This window comes from Oncorhynchus masou, chromosome 33 (genome assembly GCF_036934945.1).
Source record: "Oncorhynchus masou masou isolate Uvic2021 chromosome 33, UVic_Omas_1.1, whole genome shotgun sequence".
Classification (NCBI taxonomy): domain Eukaryota; kingdom Metazoa; phylum Chordata; class Actinopteri; order Salmoniformes; family Salmonidae; genus Oncorhynchus; species Oncorhynchus masou.
Genome location: NC_088244.1, coordinates 26,445,509 through 26,462,950, shown reverse-complemented (window position 1 = coordinate 26,462,950; position 17,442 = coordinate 26,445,509). Strand labels below are relative to the sequence as shown.

At 42.2% G+C, this 17,442-nt stretch overlaps 1 protein-coding gene across 1 annotated transcript in view; it reads right to left on the bottom strand.

The window, feature by feature from the left end:
- Positions 1 to 14,418, bottom strand: part of arhgef19 (Rho guanine nucleotide exchange factor (GEF) 19) — a 32,049-nt gene extending 17,631 nt beyond the window's left edge. Inside the window, exon 1 of the mRNA XM_064957034.1 lies at positions 13,818 to 14,418. The gene's annotated coding sequence lies outside the window, so the exon portion shown is untranslated. The remainder of the gene's footprint in view (positions 1 to 13,817) is intronic.
- Between the last annotated feature and the right edge of the window lie 3,024 nt (positions 14,419 to 17,442).

Sequence of the window (17,442 nt, the reverse complement as noted above, 5' to 3'; positions counted from 1 at the left end):
GTATGCTTACTTCGATTTTGACCTTATTATGACAAGCAGAGTAAGGTGTTTACATGACTATTTCCATACTTGGCCTCGTGCCATAATCAGTTTAATATCGAATGATGTGTGCACTCAGTATAGGTTGTTTATGGTTTGTGTATGCCAAAACAAACCCATCAGGTCCCCTTCACAAATAATTGTCATGGTTTTGTAATGTATACTGTTATCAAATAGTATGTTTCCTGAAATACTTTCAGTTTGTTCTCTCTCTCACACATTGTGTAACAATCTGTTGTGGCAGTGTGAAAGATGTACTGTATACTCGCTAAGGAAGATGTCTGTTCATTGGAGCAAAATGGCAGTTGAACATGGACGCATGCAACCCCCCACGCCCTCTCCTCTAGGTCTGGCTCTGTGCTGCAGCTGAGAGTGTCTTCCTGCTCTAATTAAAGACTGCACCACACACAGCTCTCAGCCCCCTGTACTTATCCTCTACCTAACCCCCCCCCCCCACACACACAAACCTCCTTTATCTACAGATGGCATGCTGAACCAGGCCAGAGCCACACACATTCTGCCATAACCCTTCACAAAGTGCGCCCAAACCAAGTGAGACTACATATTCAGTCCTCGTCGCCTTTCACCTGACAATATAGACCCATCTATCTCTCACAGTGTTTAATCTTTAACCTGGTTGTTATGACATGATCAGCAGTCTAGAGATTCAGAGAGACCGAGAGAAGGGAGAGGGATTCTAAGAGATTGAGGGAGAGAAAAAGAGAGAGTGACCCACAAATGATTCCCCCACTGAGCCATGAAAATTAGGTCGGCACTTTACACTAGTGTTACTTACTATAAACAAATTCAGGGGGGAATTCAGACTGGAGTTACATGCGTGTAGCTTGAGCACTTTTCTCTCTATGTGTATTCTGGCCTTGAACATGGGGAAATGCCAGTGCCAGCAAGGTACGGTACGCATTTGGGGAGGAGATCAAAGAAATGTGTGCGTCTACATACGCAGTATTCTGACCTTGACTTAATTGACTAATAATTCTAGCACCTGAACGTGTGAGGAAACAATGAATAAGGTTAAGTGTACCTGTCAGTTCCAAGTGGAAAAAACATCTATACTGAACAAAAATATAAACACAACAGGTCCCATGTTTCATGAGCTGATATAAAAGATCCCAGAAATGTTCCGTATGCACACAAAGCTAATATCTCTCCATTTTTGTACACAAATTTGTTTATATCCCTGTTTGTGAGCATTTCTCCTTTGCCAAGATAATCCATCCACCTGATAGGTGTGGCATATCAATAAACTGATTAAACAGCATGATCATTACACAAGTGCACCTTGTACTGGGGACAATAAAAGGCCACTAAAATGTGTAGTTTTGTGTGCCCCTGCCCAGTCATGTGAAATCCATAGATTAGGGCCTAATGATTTTTCTCTCAACCTGTGTGCACGTTACAAACTTTCATTCATAGGCTAGGTTGTAGCAACCTCATGATGGATACAGGGAAAATGTGAGTATCATGTAGTATAAATCTATTGATGTTACATTGAATTGGGTGCATGGATATGGACAGGTTATAGACCATAGAGAAAGAGTGACTTGAAGGGAATACGATTATTTTTGCTGTAATGGAAAAAGGCCATGCTCATGAACAAAAATAATCACATTCCCTCATCTTAAATGGCACCGACCGCCACTGATAAAGGTACAATAAGACAGTATCCAGTTCAAGTCACTCTTTCTCTATGGTCTATAACCTGTCCATATCCAGTCTACCACTGTGTCCCTACTATCATACAGAAAAACATGTAACACCTTGAAACCCTGCAATGTCAAATCAAATGTATCTATATAGCCCTTCGTACATCAGCTGATATTTTTATTTCACCTTTATTTAACCAGGCAAGTCAGTTAAGAACAAATTCTTATTTTCAATGACGGCCTAGGAACAGTGGGTTAACTGCCTGTTCAGGTGCAGAACGACAGATTTGTACCTTGTCAGCTCGGGGGTTTGAACTTGCAACCTTCCGGTTACTAGTCCAGTTACTAGTCCAATGTGCTAACCACTAGGCTACCCTGCCATATCAAAGTGCTGTACAGAAAAATCAGTCCAATGTCTGCCCATTCCATCTAGACACCTAATCTACTCAGAACTACCAACAAGGGCATCTCCATAAATGCATCCGAGTAAGTTATGTATTCCATTCAAAAGGCTTAAAATGTGCCTTTGGTTGAATAGTGTTATTTGGGAGTGTTATGGACTTTGGCGTAGGCGTTTCTCCTGTAATTTTAGTAGTACACTGGAATCTCTTTTATAACGGTTTTGATTAAAGAACAATGTTCAATTTTTTTTATGTGCGGCATAATCCCTTATCAGACTCATGACATGGATACCATAAATTCAATTTTGATGCATCGTTATAAAAAAGTCTCCATGCATGTATCATCAGTCACTTTAAGTTAGCATGTTAGCATAGTTTGAACTCTTTGGTAATAATGTCATGGTGAAGGTTGCAAAATTCCAGGGAACTTTCAATAAATTCCCTGGTTTTCCAGAAATCCTAGTTGGATGATTCCGGATTTCCTGCTTATTCCCTCCTGATGCCGGGCTACCGCCAACCGGGATTTCAGGAAAACCAGGGAATTTATTGAAAGTTACTTTCATTCCTAGTCATAGTCATACATCACTCACTCTGGCATGGGAATCATGGGACTCACTGCAGAATAACAAAACACATTGTGACAGTCACAATTTTCAAGTCGTAATAATAATAGGGTATGATGACTGGTGTCACTGTTTAGATTGATCAACAGCCTTTCAACAGTCCGTCCTCCTCAATCTCAAAACAATTTGCATAAATCTCTCTTTATCTCTTTCCAGTTTCAAAGGGTAACCAAAAGTCAGGGGACAGACAGAGACCTGTCCTGAAGATATGCGTCTTCTCCCTCATGTCTCTCATCCAGAGTTATGGGGTCTGTTATGGGATGTGTGTGTTTGAGCAGGCGGAGTGGAGTGGCCTGGCGGTGTGGTGTGACTCCATCCTGTATGTGTGTGAGAAGGCAGTGAAGCCCTGTCACATCAGGACACTAATTTCCCTGTAGTAGACTGGGGGACTCTGCCATTATGCCATAGACATAATATATACAGTATTTCACACCATTGGACTCTCCACTATGCTGGTGAGGCAGCATAGCACATTCCCATTCAAGTTAAGTTATAGTAATTAATCTTCTATGTGCAAAGTGGTATCGGACAGTCGGACAAACTGAGGGTATAGCATTCTGGAGGAGATTGCCAAACCTTTCCTCCACTAGCACTGAGAATGTGAGGAGATTAATTTGTGATTGGAAATATCCCTTGGGTGCAAGAGGATACTGAGATGAAAATTACATTAAATGTATTTACAATGAAACCCCACCTGAAAAGCGATTGCAACTTCAAACACTCGGAACCACCATTTTCTCAAAATCAAAAGACTAAAGTGTCTAGTCATAGACATGAAAGGCTGGATAAATGTTTTAAAAAGGGGCATTCAGATTTTCATTTGTCTGCTCCAGACTCACAGGTGAGGTTCTGAGGCCATGGAGCAGAAAGAAATCCCCCTTAATGTTGATACTTGGTGTGGGTCCTAATCCTGTTCAGAGCCTGGGGCAGCTACTCCTTCCCTATTAAGACATACTGACAACCTGGCTTACCCTGACACAAACAATGGACATACAAGGAGCACCTTGGGGGACAGACACACCTGAGCCTAGCGAGAGAGTGATTTCAGCTGTCTTTGACTGAAAAAGAGAAAACATTAGAAAGTTGTCCTGTTAAATATTTGACCTCTGACAATCTCGGACTTGTTGCTCGAGAGTCGGAATTCCAGCTAACAGACAGCACAAACAACAATATATTATTTAAAATCCCACAAAAATGTGTAGAATCTCGCATGTAAATGACAAGACATGTGCAGCTTTGCCTTCCCCCTCTCGGGCACCAGTACACCCTGCCCCCTCCACAATACTACCCCCCATCCCCTCTCTCCCCCCCATCAAAGAGACAGACTGGGTGAGGGAAGAAGAGCAACATACTCAGTTTGGTCAGGGGGATGAGTTTTAGACCTGGGTTCAAATACTATTGGAAATCATTAAAAAAACTTGAGCTGTTCATTGAAACAGAGCTTCCCTGCTGCAATGAACCAATAAAAAGTCCCAAAAGTGTAATCCCGCCCACCTAGCACTCCAGGCTGGCTAAAGCAAACCCTCAAAGTATTTGAAAGATTTCAAAAGGAATTTGAGTTCATGAAAGGAAGTACACTTGTTTCTTCACTCAATTCAGATATAAAAAGTAGGCTACTGGTGAACTACAGACCTGCCATCACAAAGCAAACGAAAGGCCTGAGATATTTGTACTTTTCAACAACATTTTGTCAGATCCACTCAAACAGCTTTGTAGGGCCTCCCGGATGGCACAGCGGTCTAGGGCACTGCATCGCAGTGCTAGCTGTGCCACCAGAGACTCTGTGTTCGCGCCCAGGCTCTGTCGCAGCCAGGACCGGGAGGTCTGTGGGGCGACACACAATTGGCCTAGCGTCGTGAGGGTTTGGCCGGTAGGGATATCCTTGTCTCATCTCGCAGTGCACGCTAACCAGGTTGTCAGGTGCACGGTGTTTCCTCCAACACATTGGTGCTTCTGGGTTGGATGCGCGCTGTGTTAAGAAGCAGTGTGGATTGGTTGGGTTGTGTTTTGCCTCTCCCAAGCCCATATGGGCGTTGTAGCGATGAGACAAGATACTAACAATTGGATACCACAAAATGGGGGAGAAAAGGGGGTAAAAAAACAAAACAAAACAAAAAACAGCTTTGTAGGTGTTCTCTGCACCCAAACTGTCAATCAAAGATTGTTTGATGATCTGATCATGGGCCACTGTACATTCTGCTGATGCATCTCTTGTATTCAAGTATTGTATTCTCTCATTCCCTGTGTCTGTTTTCTCCTTCTTTCTCTCCTCCAGTTTGGAACCAAGCCAGCCTTTTTTTTGTCCTACTCTCTCCTTTATCTTCTGGACAAGTATGGACAAGTCAACTGAGGGCGGCTTGTTTTGAAACATGATCAGGGTAGGTAGAGAACCCACCTCGAAGCTGACCATGTAGTAGGTTTTGCCTGTGGGGCGAAGCTACAAATTAATTTTAAAAAACGGAGAAGGAAAAAGCACAGCATCATTAGGATTAGGAGGTGAACTAGAGCGAGGACAAAGTACTCTATAGTTCTCTCTCAAGTTGGCATATAAATTAGATGCTGTACCTTGCAGCCATATCTGGGGTTCATTTTTTAACAGAATACTAACAGGGAAAACTGAAGGGATTAACTCATGAAGAACACTGTACAACTCTCTTTGATATAAAAAAACTGTTGTACTTTATTGTGGGACAGAAATGTATTCTTGTGCATGTGTGAAACCTGCCCCATAGCATGTTAAATGCTGTTGGCTGGGGCCATAGCCAACTCAGTGCTTGGAACAGCCTGCAGGCTTCAGCTCTAGCTTCAGCTCTTGCACAGGTGTGCAAGCAACACTGTTAGGAAGGGCATTTCACACATAGCCCCAGGGCCCCACTGCTCACGCTCATTTGTGAATCTAATCTTTTTCAAATACTTTCAAAATATGAGATATCATCCAGGGAAAAAGAACATGCTGTTTGTTTTTTTTATGCTATGAATGTTTAGATGTATCCTTCCCGCCCTTCCAAGTTTGATCAATGTACGTATCAACAGGATTTCACGACAGAAAAACTTCAATAATCAATAGTATTTTTTTATTATATGTACATGATAGAGACATTCGACTAGTGATTTCTTTATGCTCTGACAGAAGAGGGCCAGCAAGTTAACTTCCAAATTCATTACCGACAAGCCCCCAAACAAGAACCTTTGACAAATGCAGGCACTTTGCACATTCCCTGAATAGCTAGGCTCTCGTCATTCCTATAACATTCTCAGTAATCTGCAACAGGAGACAAACAAAGGGACTGGACTTTCCACATGCAACAGAAAAAAAGAGCTGCCACTAAGCCAAAGGATAAGAAAGTGGTTCGCCCCGCTCCATTTATTTTATGGGTGGGTTGTCTTCTCAAACAAAAACAAAAATAATAATTTTGGAAACCAGGTCAAAGAAAATAGTGAGGGCAAAGCATTTAACGTAATACAAGAAGCTGTGTAGGTCTCACCACCCTACCCCTCCTCTCATGTTCAGTTCTCCTAATTCAAAGCCAGACCGTTTGTCTAAGGGCTAGCCATACAGCTAGGATTGCATGCAACAGTTGGATGGATGGGAAGGATAAGAGCGTCTGCTAAATGACTTAAATGTAAATGTAAATGTAAGGATGTGGCACAGCATCCTGTCTGGCTTCCCTGCAGTGGCAGTGCATGTAGATGCACATAGTCAGATACACCTCCAGCCAACCACACCAATGCATATGTGTACACTCAGGCACAAGTGCACACAACGCACACACACAATCTGAGTGACAGGTGATGGGGCAGGTGCTCCAGACTCAGAGAGATGGAGGGGAGGGAGGACAGGGGAGTATGGAGGTAAGGTGAAGGAACGGGCTGGAGGGGAGGGCGAAGAGGTGGAGGGGTGTACTGCAGTAAATTGAGTTGTAAATCTGAAGACACATCACTCTCGAATTAAAAAAAAATATATATATATATATATATATCTGTCACGTGTGCAAACTCTCCTGCCTCTAGGTCACCAGGCTATTATGGAGTATACCTGTCACCATCGTTATGCGCATCAGCGCATAATGACACACACCTGGACTCCATCACCTCCTTGATTACGTGCCCTTTATATTTCACTCCCTTTGGTTTCTTCCCGAGTCGTCATTGTTTCTGCAGTGTTCGTGTTTTGTATTATGTTTAGTTTATTGATTAAATCACTCACTCCCTGAACTTGCTTCCCGACTCTCAGCACACACGTTACATTATGACACTTCGCCTAAGGGAAGCATCAGGAACTGTTTTTTTGTTATTTTTGTTTTGATGATGATGTCGGGTCCGGTTTGTCGGCTGGTTTATCGGATTCCCATGCCTAGGTGGGTTCGATGGGTTCCCCTGCCTCAGCGGGCTCGACAGGTTCCCCACGCGCCGGGGAGGGGGCTATGTCATGCATGCTCTCTCCGGCGCCAGTAGGTCACCATGCTCCCTCAGCGGGCTCGACAGGCTCCCGTGCCTCGACCGAGACAACCGGGGAGGTCTCAGCCGGCTCATCAGGCTCTCACGTCTCAGCCGGTCCGTCAGGTTTCTGTGCCTCAGCGGAGGTGACCGGTCGGCTCCTGATCGCCAGGATTGTCCCTGTGGTTGGCGTCCTGCGGCTGGCGCCGTGCCTTAGCAGAGGTGACCGGTCAACTCCTGATCCCTGGGATCGTCATTTTGGTTGGCTTACTGTGGCCGGAGCCTTGAGTCGGGGAGGGGGTACTGTCACTTGTGCTCCCTCTCCGGACTCTAGGTCACCTCTAGGTCACCAGGTTGCTAGTTATGGCGCACACCTGTCATCATCGTTACGTGCATCAGCGCATAATGCTACTCACCTGGGCTCCATCAGCTCCTTGATTACCTGCCCTTTATAAGTCACTCCTTCGGTTTGTTCCCGAGTCGTCATTGTTTGTGTTCCATGTCTGTGCGTTGTTCGTGTTTCTTGTTTTTGTATTATATTTAATTTATTGATTAAATCACTCACTCCCTGAACTTGCTTCCCGACTCTCAGCGCACTCGTTACACTATCACTCAAGTAGGTCCATCATTCAACTTAACTGACAGCAAAAAAAACATAGTATATCCACATTGGTTAGTTTTCATGTTATGACTAAGTTTATAGTAAGACTCAGGTAATTTTGCAGGACTGAGAATGTTGGTTCAACATATTTTTGCCTTTATCACTGAGTCAGTGGTCAATTGTGGTCACCGACGCAGTGATAAAGGCAAAAATATGTTGAACCAACATTCTATCAATCAACATACCTACGAACATCAATGGAATATTTGGTTGAAAACGCAAGGTCAAGGATCATGTGCTACTGTACTTCTGCTATTGCATTCACATAAACATAAAATCACACTGTGATACTGTGAAAGGTTTCCACTACAGCTGTGTTGTTGTCTGTGGAGTCTGAGTCAGTCAAGTTATGGCTGTCTCCTTCACCTCTCCCAGACAACAAACATTACTATATGGCTGTGACTATCCAGACTGTGGGCAGCCTGTGGGCAGACATTTATGGTCTGATTCAAAGAGCACTTTAGTCACTCAACTTTACAGAGGATTTGTTCTGGTATATTTTAGCATATTTTCCTATATGGTGAAATTACCATGTCAATACTTTCCTTCCCACAACGTTAAATTGTAGTGCTAAAATTGCATGCTTAGGAGCAAAACACTGAGGGGCCGATTCCGACCCGAGTTAAGCGCGTAAATGGAACGGATTTCCCCTTTTATCCCCTTTTCTCTCTACGCGAATTCTGACCTTGAACTCCAGCATGGGAATAGCATGCTATTCACCTGCTATTCATTTGCGGTAGAGATCTAATAAATGAAGGTGTGACGGAGGTGTGTCTACAGATACACTGTATTCTGACCTTGACTTAATTCTCTCATAACTCCACCACCTTTATGCGCGAGGAAACCATGAACAAGGTCTAGCGAACCTACCGGCTCCAAGTGGAAAAAGCCTCTACTTCATTTTTTTCTCTCGATATAAATAACAACGTTCTCCATGCACTATAATTTACATCTTGATAAGAGCTATTGATAAGAGCTAGGTAAATGAGTAATCCGTTTGGATAAGAGAATTGTAAATATAAATGACACTTGTTTTAGATATATTTTACCTTATAAATCGCTGGTGACAAATGTGAAACCAGTCATAGGGCAGAAACTGAAGCATATCAACATATCAACTCATCATGTTGGTCATATCATGTTGGTTTTGTCCAACATGTCTCTGGACCTACTCACTGCCACTCTGGACCTAGTTTTGTCCCATGGAATAAATGTTGTGGATCTTAATGTTTTTCCTCATAATCCTGGACTATCGGACCACCATTTTATTAAATTTGCAATCGCAACAAATAATCTGCTCAGACCGCAACCAAGGAGCATCAAAAGTCGTGCTATAAATTCACAGACAACCCAAAGATTCCCCGAAGCCATTCCAGACTCCCTCTGCCTACCCAATGATGTCAGAGGACAAAAATCAGTTAACCACCTAACTGAGGAACTCAATTGAACCTTGCGCAATATCCTAGATGCAGTTGCACCCCTAAAAACGAAAAACATTTGTCACAAGAAACTAGCTCCCTGGTATACAGAAAATACCCGAGCTCTGAAGCAAGCTTCCAGAAAATTGGAACGAAAATAGTGCCACACCAAACTGGAAGTCTTCTGACTAGCTTGGAAAGACAGTACCGTGCAGTATCGAAGAGCCCTCACTGCTGCTCGATCATCCTATTTTTCTAACTTAATTGAGGAAAATAAGAACAATCCAAAATATATTTTTGATACTGTCGCAAAGCTAACTAAAAAGCAGCATTCCCCAAGAGAGGATGGCTTTCACTTCAGCAGTAATAAATTAATGAACTTCTTTGAGGAAAAGATCATGATCATTAGAAAGCAAATTACAGACTCCTCTTTAAATCTGCGTATTTCTCCAAAGATCAGTTGTCCTGAGTCTGCACAAATCTTCCAGGACCTAGGATCAAGGGAGACACTCAAGTGTTTTAGTATTATATATCTTGGCACAATGATGAAAATAATCATGGGCTCTAAACCTTCAAGTTGCATACTGGACCCTATTCCAACTAAACTACTGAAACAGCTGCTTCCTGTGCTTGGCCCTGCTATGTTGAACATAATAAACGCCTCTCTATCCACCGGATGTGAACCAAACTCAGTAATAAAGGCAGTAGAAAAGGCAGTAATAAAGCCTATATCGAATCTTCCATTCCTCTTTAAAATTTTAGACAAAGCTAGACAGACAGACAATGTATACGAAATGATTCAGTCTGGTTTTAGACCCCATCATAGCACTGAGACTGCACTTGTGTAGGTGGTAAATTACCTTTTCATGTGCTTCTACACCTGCATTGCTTTCTGTTTGGGGTTTTACGCTGGGTTTCTGTACAGCACTTTGAGATATCAGCTGATGTAAGAAGGGCTATATACATAAATTTGATTTGATAAACTTTCCCACACAAAAGTGTATGAAATGCTGTGCCATTTTGCATCATTTAAATTGTACAGCCTTTAACTTGCAGGGATGGGCAGTCTCGAACGTCTTAACTATAGGCTACCCCAACTTTCTCCTAGATCTATCATGTTAAATATTAGCCACTATCAGTATCAACTGTCAGTAGACCTAATAGCCACACATTCAACTGTCAATTTACTGTTAGTTCCCTTCAGTTGGTATAGCCTACATTATCATTCAATTTAATTACACTATTTTGTTTACCTTTGGTTCCTCTGTAAATTATGTCAAGGCCATATGGTTGTTGCTGAGGATCATTAGTAACAGTCGATAATGTACCAAAAAGGCTAATGAAAACGTTATGGAGTGGAGCACAGACCAAGCGGTAACAGTTTGAACCCTACGCATGGTGGAATACTTGGCTGTGTCATCACAGTTCCATGGTTAGTGCAGATAATAGACAACAGTATAACCTACTATTGTACACTATTCTTTCTACATTACCATTGGTTGAAGAACTGAGTGTGGCAATTTTCAGAATTAATCAAACCACCATTTTCTTTATTTTGTGCGTACTGGTGAGGCTCTGCTCACCAGTTTATGATTCATAAATACTTTCCTAACCCTAACTAATCTACAAGATCCGAGTATTTTTAAATCTACCAATTGGTGCGGAAACTGAGACGATTATGCAAATATTTAGATGGCTTGATTATGCAAATATTTTGATGGCTTTCTTTCATTGATCCATAATATTCTACATTTCAGTTAAAGGCATTCAGTTGTACAACTCCCCTTTCCCTTTCCTTTATTCTGAACCCGTTCTCTAGATGTATTCTTGTGAGTCTGGACAAAATTCAAACTAAAAGTTACCAGCGTTTTGAAAGAGATGGCTTAAGATAAATGTACTGAAAACCCTATTGAGTGAAAAGTCCACAAGAAGATCTGTTGGCCAGTAAGTGGGAGAGTTTTCAGCGGTTGAATTACATTTATTTAGCGCACACAAGGGAACCACGCCTACAAAGCCCGTTGCTCACCTGCACAAGGTAAGTCTTTATACCAACTACCGAGAAGTGCATACGAAAGGTGTGTGTAAAAAAGGCGTAATTTCCTATGTTCGAATCGGCTCTATGTTATCAACAGATTTGTTTCATTTCCTGAAGAAAGTTACATTCAACAAACCCAATACTGTGATCTACACTGAGTATACAAAACATTAAGAACACCTGCTCTTTTCATGGCATAGATTGACTAGGAGAATCCAGGTGAAAGCAATGATCCCTTATTGATTTCACTTGTTAAATTCACTTCAAATCAGTGTAGGTGAAGGGGAGGAGACATGTTCAAGGATTTTTAAGCCTTCAGACAACTGAGACATGGATTGTGTATGTGTGCCATTCAGAGGGTGAATGGGCTAGACAAAATATTTAAGTGCCTTTGAACAGGGTATGGAACTAGGTGCCAGGTGTACCGGTTTGTGTTAAGAACTGCAACGCTGCTGGGTTTTTCACGCTCAACAGTGTCCTGTGTGTATCAAGAGTGGACCACCACCCAAAGAACATCCAGCCAACTTGACACAACTGTGGGAAGCATTGGAGTCAACGTGTGCCGCCATCCCTGTGGAACGCTTTCCACACCTTGTAGTGTCCATGTCTCAACAAATTGTGGCTGTTTGGGGGGGGGGGGGGGGGTTGCAACTCAATATTAGGAAGATGTTCCTAGTGTTTGGTATACTCAGTACCTGTTGAACATTTTTATGTAACGTGGTTCATTGGCTCTTAATTTTCTGTACAGATCATCGTATAGGCCTGGAGTGTAGCAGCTGTTGTACAGGCATCAGTCTCCACAAGCAGAGATCTACTATTGGTCTGTAGGCAAATCAGTAGCACAGATTCAGACATACACCCTCACACATCCACTCAGACATAAGCACACACACACACGCACACACAAACAGATAGTGCATTGTCATTGGGGAAAGGCTTAGTCATAAGCGAGACAGACTAAATCACTTGTGGGTATTCTCTACCCGCACCACCTTGGTTCACCCTCTCTTGCTACAGCCATTAATAATATAATAAGTTAGTGCTACATCAATCTGTATCTAAACTAGATGTCTTTGAGGACATGGCCTAAATCAAACTTAGTTCGGGAAACAGAGCAGATAAGAGCATGCTTGCATCCCAAATGGCACCCTATTCCCTATGGAGCACACTTGTTTTGATCAGAGGCCCTGGTCAAAAGTAGTGCACTACATAGGGAATAGGGTGCCATTTGGGAGGCACACCATAATCTGGCAGGCACTAAACAGTTATATTGCTGAACTGTTGAATGTCAGTATTGAGTCATTTGTTTGTTCCTCATGATGGTGTGTAAACAGCTTAGCTAGATTGCAGTTCCTATGAGACACTGAGTTAAATGGGCAAACAAACATACCTGGAGGCAGAGCGTGGGAGAGAAAAACACTCTCCCTGCAGAAACACTGCTGTGAAAAACACACAAACACAAACACGCACACAGACACACTTGGTTGCTCCTCAGTTTACAGTGCAGTCACTTGAAAGATCCTGAAGGTTTATGGAGAGGGCCTCCAACTGATCTGGTGTAGACTAAGACTTGAAAGGAGTGTGTGCGCACCACGGCGCCGTGCAGTTTTTTTAACAATCCTCCCCCCGACATATTCCAAACATGCACTTACCTGCCCTGCAACTAATCACAGCTCCTACTGTAACCATTACACTCCAGCCTCAAAGCCTTGCAAAGCCTCATTTCCCATGCTATGCCCAAGGATAGGGAACTATTACTGATGCAAACAATGCTTCTAATGGAATATTTTGCCATTCCATTGTATAATTGATGTGAAAGGTTGAGTCTGTACGTGTGGTGTTTCTAAAGTATCTCCATGTATTGACAGACGCGTGTGTATTTTACATGTATTATGTATCCGTATACTGCAGACCTACACTATAATGACTCATCGACTGTAAAGTCAGTCTCTCTGGATTACAGTGCACGTCAGGGATGGTTATTATTATTTATTGAGCCTAGTTTACTGTATTATATGTAGAGATGTTAAATGTACTTTAAAATAAAGTTTAATTTCCATAACAGTGAAATAGTATAGAATGCACCCCCTATGATACTGAACATGTACCCTTGATCTCTCAAACTATCTCACTCTAACAGCACACCATGTGTAATTGAAACAGACTGCACATTGGAGGAACACACGCTCCCAGTACAATTGCCATGAAAATAACAATAAAACAAAACACCCTCAAGTTGACATTCTATTAATATAATGTCAACTTGAGGGTGTTTTTGTTTATCTTTGTTTTCATCTACCTCTAAATCTGTGCATCTGACATGCAGCAATGCAGTCTGAAAGCAGCACCATGGCACTGTTTTGACTCAGCCCCCAAAAAACAGGACAGCTTAACTTTCATATGCAACATCAAAATCCACCACCCCACCCGAAGGTCACAATAACTAACAACGGTACACTCTTGGTTAGTGTACACTTCAACATTGCATTGCACACAGAGCAATATATACAAATATGTATGGATAGATGGGCTGTACTACCTCATGGGTATCAGTAGCTTCTGAGCTGGATGGTTGCCAGCGACAGTGTGTGAATCCAGGCCATCCTAGCGTCTGGCTGAGGCTCTATGTGCTATCCATGACTGCCTTGTGTCCCTCCCAGCTTCATTCCCTTTGGGTCTTCTTCAGATTTGTACTCCACTCGTCCAGAAAGTAGGGGACAGGGTCCCGACTCCTCCGTTGTGTCTTTATTTTCTTCTCCCTCCAACAAAAAACAGGAACTTGAAATGAAAAAAAGTGCTCGCTGGTCTGGTTACTTACCATGCAGATCCCTCTTTAGGCTTCTGCACTCCTTCTCCTCGTTGACAATCCCTCTCGTCCCCTCTCTCTCTGCTACAGTTGGGGAAGTGCACTCTCTCCCGTTCTCTCTCCTCCCTCTCCCCTTCTTTTTCTCTCGGCCTCTAATAGTTAGTGTTGCATTTCAACACCTGCTTATAGAAAGAGATCGAGAGAGGAGTGTGCTAGCAGCCATCTGTGTGAGAGAAAATGTTTTCCTTTCTGTGAATATGTGTGATAGTTTGTCTGCGTGTGTGTGTGCGCATGGGTCGGATCCTTGTGTGTCAACAGAAATGTACTGAAAGTGGATAGAAGGCAAGTAGGAGGGAAAAGGGGTGGGAAGCAGACAGTGTGTGCGCTCAGGCGTGTGTCTGTCTGTGTGTGTACTCAGGCCGTGTCTGTGTGTGTGTGTGTATGTGTATGTGTGTGCGCCCATGCAATTAAGTAAGTAGCTAAGTATCAGTTTGGAGAAAGAAAGTATTTGCAAACGCATGCTTGACCTACTTGGCTTCTCCCTCTCCCAAGCATTATAACTCCCTAATTAAACATAAAAAATTGTTACCTCGGTCAACCCTCTACTAAGCAGTGGTGAGAGAAAGTCTAATTGTCCTCATTTGAACAGTTTTCCAGATTTTATCAATAAAAAATTCAAAAGTTGTTCTTTCATCATGTCACTATCAACAAACCAGAAATCTGTCAAAAAAACTCAGTTGCCAGTTAATCTGCTATCATTAAAACTCTACACAATATTGTGCATTCCATCTTACAATGGCAACTTGTTTGTGGTTACATTACAAGCAGGTTTGGGGAGTATTGGATTACATGTAATCTGTTACGTGTAAGGGATTACAAAAAAAACGGTAACTGTAATCCGTTATGATACCAGCAAAAATATTGTAATCAGATTACAGATACTTTTGAAAAACTAGATGATTACTTCGAGGATTACTTTTAAATTCAGAAAGGAGGTTTGCAAAACAAATCTTTGAAATGTCTTGTTGTTTTCCCAATGACATTCAAATCATCATTGAAAAAAGACTTTTTGAAACCAGTGAAACATGGTTCTTGCACAGCTGCACAGTGCAGATCCCAGCCTATGGAATAAAAGTGGGGCTTTCATTGCTCAATCTAATTCATGCTGATAACACTTTTTAATCCATAGCCCTAATGGACACATGTTCAAACTCGTACACTTTTGATAGACTTAAAGGGGCAATCTGTAGAATAGGGAAGATATCGAACTATGAAATAACACATATTGAATCATGTAGTAACCAAAAAGTGTTAAACAAATAAAAAATCTATTTCATATTTGAGAATTTTCAAGAATATAACTTATAAATGCCTCATGAGCTTAGTTTAACTGTCACACTACATGAGAACCCAAAATATAAACTTGTTTTTCTCCAATGTTTGTAAACTTTGTAAATATAAACAAACACTGTATAGCCTCATAACATGGTTAAAACAATAATGTTGATATCATGGATGGTCAGACCTTGCATCCATAGCTCTGTCTATTAATCTGAGAGTGGTTACATTTCTCCAGGCCCATCCCTCAGCTTTTTACCAAAACAGAGGCGGGCGACCATTTTGTTAGTGTTTCATCTGTGGATTTGCCCTTTAAACAGCTGCATATTATCTAGATATCAAAGTGTCACCAACAAAAAGTTTTTGCAAATGCAGCATATGGCATTCATTTTTCACATGTAAATAGCACTTTTCAGTAGTGCTCAAACCATGTCATTCCATGAACGCAGCACTTATTTTTCAACTCAAATTAATGAGCCAATCAATTAATGAGCCAATCAGTCCTACATGACAACAAAATCATAAACAACAGAGTAGGGCTGGCTAATAAGTCCTTAGTTTTGGGGTGATGCTCAGGTAAAACAATTTGGCTAATCTATACTTCCATATTTCCAAGTCCTGTTCTTGAAGACCAAGGGGTATAACATTTATTGGAATGACTGGAATTCTATTTTTTGTTTTTGTTTTGTTGTTGATATTTATCAACAATTTCGTGGTATCCAATTGGTAGTTACAGTCTTGTCACATCGCTGCAACTCCCGAACGGACTCGGGAGAGGCAAAGGTCGAGAGCCGTGCGTCCTCTGAAACACAACCCAACCAAGCCACACTGCTTCTTGACACAATGCCCGCTTAACCCGGAAGCCAGCCACGCCAATGTGCCGGAGGAAACAAGGTACACCTGGCGACCGTGCCAGCGTGCATGCGTCCAGCCCACCACAGGAGTCGCTAGAGCGGCCAAACCCTCCCCTAATCTGGATGACGCTGGGCCAATTGTGAGCCGCCCCATGGGTGTCCCGGTCGCGGTCCAGGATCTCTAGTGGCACAGCTAGCACTGCGATGCAGTGCCTTAGACCACTGCGTCAGTCGGGAGGCCCGTGACTGGAATTCTGACAGACTTTAGTTTTTAATGTAAAGATACTATTTAATCATATTATTATATATAGTAGAAAGTGATGGGTTAGAAGAAGCCTACATAATCAACCCATAAAGTAAAATGTAACATCCATATATGACCAGCTATGTAAACGTTGACATTGATGTATCCTGCAATAGATGTGGTTCAATTGGTAACATACATGTTTGTCTTCTTTTAATGCCTCTTAAGGGGAAAGTAATCTAAAAGTAACTGAATGTAACTCACAAATATGAGTATAGAATGTGGGTATGAACAGAATATGTACTGTAGATTTTCAAATGACAGTTACTTTAAGTGTGATGTTGAGGTATAATGGCATAATCATTAGTACAATGTTCATGTCCCAAATAGCACCTTTTTTGCCTACAGAACTCTATAAAAAGGAGAGCACATTATAGGGAATAGGGTGCCATCTGGAATGCACAGTCTCTGTGGAAGACTGTGACCACGTTGCATACCTTACTCCACTAACTGACATGTACTAACGCACACTTCCTGCAGGCTGAATGGCAGAGGAACACACTCACAGCAAGCATAGCAAGCAAAAGATGAACGCTACAGCGGTAGAGAAAGAGAGAGAGAAAGAGAGAATGAGGGGTGAGAGAGCGAGAGAAAGGAGGAAAGAGAAGTCGCCGAAGGCCACAGGAATATTTCAGAAGGGTGGGTAGGAGCAGAGGGGAGAGAATTAATTAACAGAACACCTGTCTCTCTCTGACTCTAATAAATCAGAGGGATTTCATCTGGCTGGAGTTCTCCTTTTCTGAGGAGAGTTTACGTTTCTGAGGGCGTGGGGAGGAAAGGGGAGCAGATTTTCGGTAAGATAACAACAAAGTTCTCTGGCATCTTGAACTTGAATTTATTTCATTTACATTACATTTACATT